The 7,122-nt window shown below is 41.0% G+C and overlaps 1 pseudogene; it reads left to right on the top strand.

Moving 5' to 3' along the window:
• Positions 1-2,062: 2,062 nt before the first annotated feature.
• On the top strand, positions 2,063-2,974 carry LOC128639610 (spindlin-Z-like; annotated as a pseudogene).
• The last annotated feature ends 4,148 nt before the right edge of the window (positions 2,975-7,122 follow it).

Consider the following 7,122-nt stretch of genomic DNA (forward strand, 5'->3'; position numbering starts at 1 on the left):
GAATATCAGCATTTGGTAATTGAAGCTCAACTTAAGGCTGGTGAGAACCGACCTTTCTTCTGGCTGTTTGCAAGTGTTGTGGCTCTGGACAAACATGTGAATAAGGGGCCATCAGCCATATTCTGCAAGCAACCCCTTTGATGATTGTCGATAAACATGTGTCACCTGCAAGCAGAGCTCGTTACTTCTGTCTAAATCATCTTCCTGGTATGGACAGGCCACTGTTTCCCACAGCAAGTCCGAAGCTTGAACTACAAGATTGTCTTGAGTATGGTAGGAAACCAAAGTTTATTTAATTCTGTACTATCACCACAAAAGCTGAACTTCTTGAAGCAACGAAAATGCCAGCAATTTCATGTGCTTATGGATGACAAGGATGTCCTGTCCTGTGGTGCACAGAGATGGAGAGGATTTTGGGCCTCCCTGTACACTACCCAGATGTCTCAAACATCACCAGAAACACAAGACAGCGACTCTTGTGAAGTTCCTGGAGTGTTCCGGTAGCCATCTCTTTGCGCCCCGAAAGGAATACTTTATCATTGTTTTTGTATACATCTGACAACAGCTTCGGAGACTGTGGTGACGCACATGTTATTTACTGTTGTTCCAGCTGTGGCAATATCAATTGGCATTAAAAAGTTAAGATTTGTGGGGGGCGGAGCCTATAGCTGTTGCGGTAGGACGTGTGTTTGAGGAGCTCCAGGTCTTACAAGTTACTTTGGAGTTAGTTTTCAACCTTAATTTAATTTTCTTTTTGGGATTCATAGTCACACTTTCTGGGGCTATCCAAGAGGAGCCTGGTAAAAGCACTAGTCACCCCTTATATCAACGGGTACGGAGACCTGTTTTTTGCCTTTCCAATATGGCGCCGGACACCCCTGAATGAAAAAAAAAGGTAAGATTTGGACTAGTGACGCACATTTTACGCACGCTGTGGCAATTGAAATTTGCAATAAAAATAATCTGCTAACAACCACTACCTACGACCACACCTGACTCCTGAAGTCATGCTTCAGTTATTAACTCAAGTTAAATTAAAAAAATTTTTTTTTATTATGCTCAGCAGATTCAAAACATACCATTCTTCAATCTTCTAGTCATATCACACGACATGTCAAAATGCTGCATGGAAAATGGCAGTGTGCAAAGTCATAATCTTATCTTAGTGAAGCTATAAGTGCATTACATTTTCTAAAATAAACAAAAATACAGAGAAAAAAAAAAAAAAGGAAAGAGGACATATGGCATCCTTTTGAACAATAGATTACATTTAAGGCATTGATTTGAGAAACCCAGAGATAATTTATTACAACCGGGAAATCTAAAAAAAAATGGATTAGACACCCAGTACACTTATTTATCCTAAGGCCTTATTAGCAGAGGCTCCTGGACCCTCAACAAAACCAGCAGCAGGAAAGAGGACATATGGCATCCTTTAGAAAAATAGATTTCTGGAAAGGCATTGATTTTAGAAACACAGAGATCATTAGTTGCAACCGTGCAATCTAAAAAAACATAGATTATACACCCAGTACACTTCTTTATCCTTAGGCCTTTTTAGCAGAGGCTCCAGGACCCTCCACAAAACCAGCAGCATGAAAGAGGACATATGGATCTGGCAGAGGAAATGTAGTGGGGGGAGGGGTTCCAAAGACAAAGGAAAACGAGGAACTGGAATGTGAGGGTATGGGCCGGGTCTGGAAGTTCAGCAGGAGAGCTTGAGGTGGGAGTTGCTGTTAGTGCTGCCGACAAAACCTATGACGGATAAGGCAGGCAGAAAAAAGGGAGGAGGTTAGGACACTAAAAAAATATATATATATAATTGAGACAGAGTACTGCAACAAATCGCAAGGACTGGAGGGACTGTGTAGTAAACTAAATGTTACGTCTATGCAGCACTCTTCAGGTTGGAGTAGCCTGACATCGGAACCACTTGCTGTGGATTGAAACACAGAAATCTTGCTTGGATGGTGGACTAAAAGGACACAGTTTCTTTGTATAGACTGGAACAAAAAAGGGTATTTGGAGGAATAGGATTTTTACGCTAGTTTGGCAGCTTTGCTGCCCTTTTATACACAGATGAATGAAGACCCCATTCGGAAAGGCAGCAGGTCAGAGAGCCAGAGGTGATGCAGCACATGCAGGTGTGTCTGCCAGTATGATGAAAAAAAGGACTTCTCACAAGAAGCATTGAAATAATGTTGGTCCAAGCAAACCAGTTTCCCAGCCCCAGAGGAATATTGTAGGTTGCAGAATACAGCATGGTTGGAAAGAAGGTAGTGGCCCAATAACACAATGGAAAGGAACTGTATTGGAACAAGTGCCAGACAACCCATCCCTTTATCTTATTAAATATGATGGATTTGATTGTGTCTATGGACTAGAACTCCACAAGGACGAGCGAGTGTCTGCTCTTGAAGTTCTTCCAGATAGAGTTGCTTCATCTCGAATTAGTGATGCTCACTTGGCAGACACAATGATTGGTAAAGCTGTTGAACACATGTTTGAAACAGAAGATGGTTCTAAGGATGAGTGGAGAGGAATGGTCTTAGCAAGAGCTCCCATAATGAACACATGGTTTTATATAACCTACGAGAAGGACCCAGTTTTATATATGTATCAGCTATTAGATGACTACAAAGAAGGAGATCTCTGCATCATGCCAGACTCTAATGATTCCCCTCCAGCAGAAAGAGAACCAGGAGAAGTTGTGGACAGCCTTGTAGGAAAGCAAGTGGAGTATGCCAAAGAAGATGGCTCAAAAAGGACTGGCATGGTAATACACCAAGTGGAAGCTAAATCCTCTGTTTATTTCATAAAATTTGATGACGATTTCCATATTTATGTCTATGATTTGGTGAAGACATCGTAGATGTAATATTTGACTTATTGCCAAACAGGTGGATTTATTAAATGTAAAATATGTAGACAAACCTGTCCACTTCTGTCCAATTATGTGACGCTTCAGATTCCAGGCAAGCCCGCAACACCTTAAATGAAGTAACGCAGTTTTGTTGCTAAGAACAAAAAAAAAAAATTCCTCATCAAAAGGAAACAAACCACGTTCTGTGAATTACAACTCATTTTGCATAATGGAATTTATCCTTTAGAAGGAAACTGATCTAGTAGTGGTGAATTCAAACAAAAGAAGCATGGATGCAAGAGACAAACTGGGCGAATTCTGTAAATTTTCAAAGTGGGGGAAAAAAAGGTTATAAAAATGTAATTGTTGTATTTCTTAAGCACTCATTCCTCATCAATACAAGTCCAGTTTGGTATATCTAACTACTTTAACATAGTTATCAGTATGTATTTCAATTAAAAGTATTTTTCCCAGTGTTACTTATGTCTTATAATGTGGGGAGTGTGGTGCTGCAGTTCAGTTATCCAGCTGCCCAGTGATGTAGGGTTTTTTTTTTCCTTTGGTCCCTCTTGTTACAACTTTCTGATTCATAATATTTTGTTACTTTTTGTACCTGTTTTGTCAGAAATCTTGTTATAGTACAACATTTGACAACTTATTTCCATTTTTTTTATCCCATCCCAGTAAAAATGATTATTCAGCAAAAAAAAAAAAGAGGACATATGGCATCCTTTTGAAAATTAGATTACAGGAAAGGCATTGATTTTAGAAACACGGAGATCATTAATTGCAACCGTGAAATCTCAAAAAACATAGATTATAAACCCAGTACACTTCTTTATCCTTAGGCCTTTTTAGAAGAGGCTCCCGGAGCCTCAACAGAAACAACAGCATGAAAGAGGACATATGGCATCCTTATGACTAATAGATTACAGGAAAGGCATTGATTTTAGAAACCCTGGGATAATTTGTTGCAACCGTGAAATCTAAAAAAAGATTGATTAGACACCCAGTACACTTATTTATCCTTAGGTCTTTTTTTAGCAGAGGCTCCAGGACCCTCCACAAAACCAGCAGCAGGAAAGAGGACATATGTCATCCTTTTGAAAATTAGATTACAGGAAAGGCATTGATTTTAGAAACACAGAGATCATTGGTTGCAACCGGGAAATAGAAAAAAACATTGATTAGACACCTAGTACACTTCTTTATCCTTAGGCCTTTTTAATAAGAGGCTCCCGGAGCCTCAAAAGAAACAACAGCATATGGCATCCTTGTGAATAATAGATTACAGGAAAGGCATTGATTTTAGAAACCCGCGGATAATTTGTTCCAACCGTGAAATCTAAAAAAACATAGATTAGACACCCAGTACACTTCTTTATCCTTAGGCCTTTTTAGCAGAGGCTCCAGGACCCTCAAAAAAACCAGCAGCAGGAAAGAGGACATATGGCATACTTTTGTAAATTAGATTACAGGAAAGGCATTGATTTTAGAAACACAGAGATCATTTATATGACCCGGGAAATAGAAAAAAACATTGATTGGACACCCAGTACACTTCTTTATCCTTAGGCCTTTTTATAAGAGGGTCCCGGAGCCTCAACAGAAACAACAGCATGAAAGAGGACATATGGCATCCTTTTGAAAAATAGATTACAGTAAAGGCATTGATTTTAGAAACACAGAGGTAATTTGTTACAACCGGGAAATCTAAAAAAAACATTGAATAGACACCTAGTACACTTATTTATCCTTAGGCCTTTTTAGCAGAGGCTCCAGGACACTCAACAAAACCAGCAGAAGGAAAGAGGACATATGGCATCCTTTTGAAAAAAAGATTATAGGAAAGGCATTGATTTTAGAAACCCGGAGATAATTTGTTGCAACCGGGAATTTGAATAAAAAAAATGATTTGATGGACACCCAGTACAATTCTTTCTCCTTAGGCCTTTTTATAAGAGGGTCCTGGACCCTCAAACAAAACACCAGCAGGAGAGAGGACATATGGCATCCTTTTGAAAAATAGATTACAGGAAAGCCATTGATTTTAGAAACATAGAGATATTTTGTTGAAAATGGAAATTTGAATCCAAAAAATGATTCGAAGGACACCAAGTACACTTCTTTCTCCTTAGGCCTTTTTATAAGAGGGTCCAGGACCCTCAAACAAAACACCAGCAGGAAAGAGGACATATGGCATCCTTTTGAACAATAGAGTACAGGAAAGGCATTGATTTTATAAACCCAGAGATAATTTTGGTCAAATTTGAAATAGAAAAAAAAATGAGTGGACACCCAGTACACCTCTTTCTCCTTAGGCATTTTCATAAGTGGGTCCAGGACCCTCAAACAAAATACCATCAGGAAAGAGAACATATGGCATACTTTTGAACAATAGAGTACTGGTACGGCATTGATTTTAGAAACCCACAGATAATTGTTTTGAAAAGTGAAATAGCCCCAAAAACCATGCTTGGACTCCCACTCCAGGTCGTTCTCCTTCAGCTTTTTTATAAGAGGGTCCAGCACCCTCAACATAAACAACTGCAGGAAACACCACCACATATGCCATCCTTTTGCACAAGTGAGTACAGGTATGGCATCCATTTTAGAAACCCAGAGATAATTGAGAGGAACCAGGAAAATTTTTCAAAAAATTTGCTGGGGCACCCATTACAGGTCGTTCTCCCTCAGCCTTTTTATACCATGGGCCATGACCCGCAACAGCCACAACAGCATGAAACACCACATATGCCACCCTTTTGCACAATAGAGTACAGGTATGGCATAGATGGAACATGGAGATAATTTAGAGCAACCAAGAGACGGATAAAGATGCTTGGTCGGTCCTACTCTTTCAAATTTGTGGCATTTTGCGTTCAATTTAATGGTCCACCAGATATGAGTGGTGTGCTAAGTTGTACAATTCGTAACAGTTTAATCACTAGTGTTATGTGCCTTATTTTTTTTTTATTTGAGTTTTGTACCCACAGAGCTGCAGCAGAGGCCAGAAAAATTCGGAATGTACAAATTACTGAAAAATTGGGGTATTGATGTAGCAACTGCTGTAGCAGTGGCCAGAAAAATCGATGTTTGTAAAACATTTATAAAGTGCCCTAAAAACTTGTGGCTTGAACACTAGTTGTTGGCGGATAAGTCAAGCAAGTCCTTCGGCTTTATAAAAAAAAAAGGCCAGCCTGTGTACCAGTTGTAGCCCAAGCCAGCTCATCTCATCATCAGGCCTTTTTTATTCAAATGTATCGCCCAATGTCAGTCCCTTCGGGATCCAGCCCTCATTCATTTTTATAAAAGTGAGATAGTCAAGGCTTTTTTGACCTAGGCAACTTCTCTTCTCAGTGACAAAACCTCCTGCTGCACTAAAAGTCCTTTCGGACAGGACACTTGAAGCGGGGCAGGCCAGAAGTTCCATTGCAAATTGGGATAGCTCAGGCCACAAGTCCAGCCTGCACACCCAGTAGTCAAGGGGTCCATCGCTCCTGAGAGTGTTGAGATCCGCAGTTAAAGCTAGGTAGTCTGCTACCTGTCAGTTGAGTCTTTCTCTAAGGCTGGATCCCGAAAGGCTCTGATGGTGCATGGGAGTTAAAAAGGTACGCATGTCCTCCATCAACAAGACGTCAGGAAAGCGTCCGGTCCTTGCCGCCATGGTCGTGGGAGGAGGAGGATTAATTTCATCTCTTCCCCTGTTACATTCCCGTGGTGCTGTGGCATCACCCTTATACGCTGTGTAAAGCATAGTTTTTAATTTATTATGAAAATGCTCCATCCTTTCCGACTTGCAGGAATTTGGTAACATTTCAGGCACTTTATGCTTATACCAGGGGTCGAGGAGTGTGGACACCCAGTACAGGTCGTTCTCCTTCAGCTTTTTTATACGAGGGTCCCTCAACAGGCACGACAGCATGAAAGAACCCATTTGAACAAGGTTGGATGCTGAGCTAATCATGTCACGTTCCTCCTCCTCACTGATCTCACTGATGGCATCTTCTTCCCCCCAGCCACGTACAACACCACGGGTACCAGAGAGGTGACAACAACGAGCACCCTGGGATGACTGTTGTGCTCGGTCTTCCTCCTCCTCCTCAAAGTCCCATTCCTCCTCTGACTCCTCTTCCTCACAATCCTCTTCCTGCGTTGCCGCAGGTCCAGCAAGCGATGCTGATTCGGCTGTTTGTGGGGGTGATGGACACCACAACTCTCCTGCTTCCTCTTCACGCTCATCTACTGCCTGATCCAGC

Source organism: Bombina bombina, chromosome 1, assembly GCF_027579735.1.
Source record: "Bombina bombina isolate aBomBom1 chromosome 1, aBomBom1.pri, whole genome shotgun sequence".
NCBI lineage: Eukaryota > Metazoa > Chordata > Amphibia > Anura > Bombinatoridae > Bombina > Bombina bombina.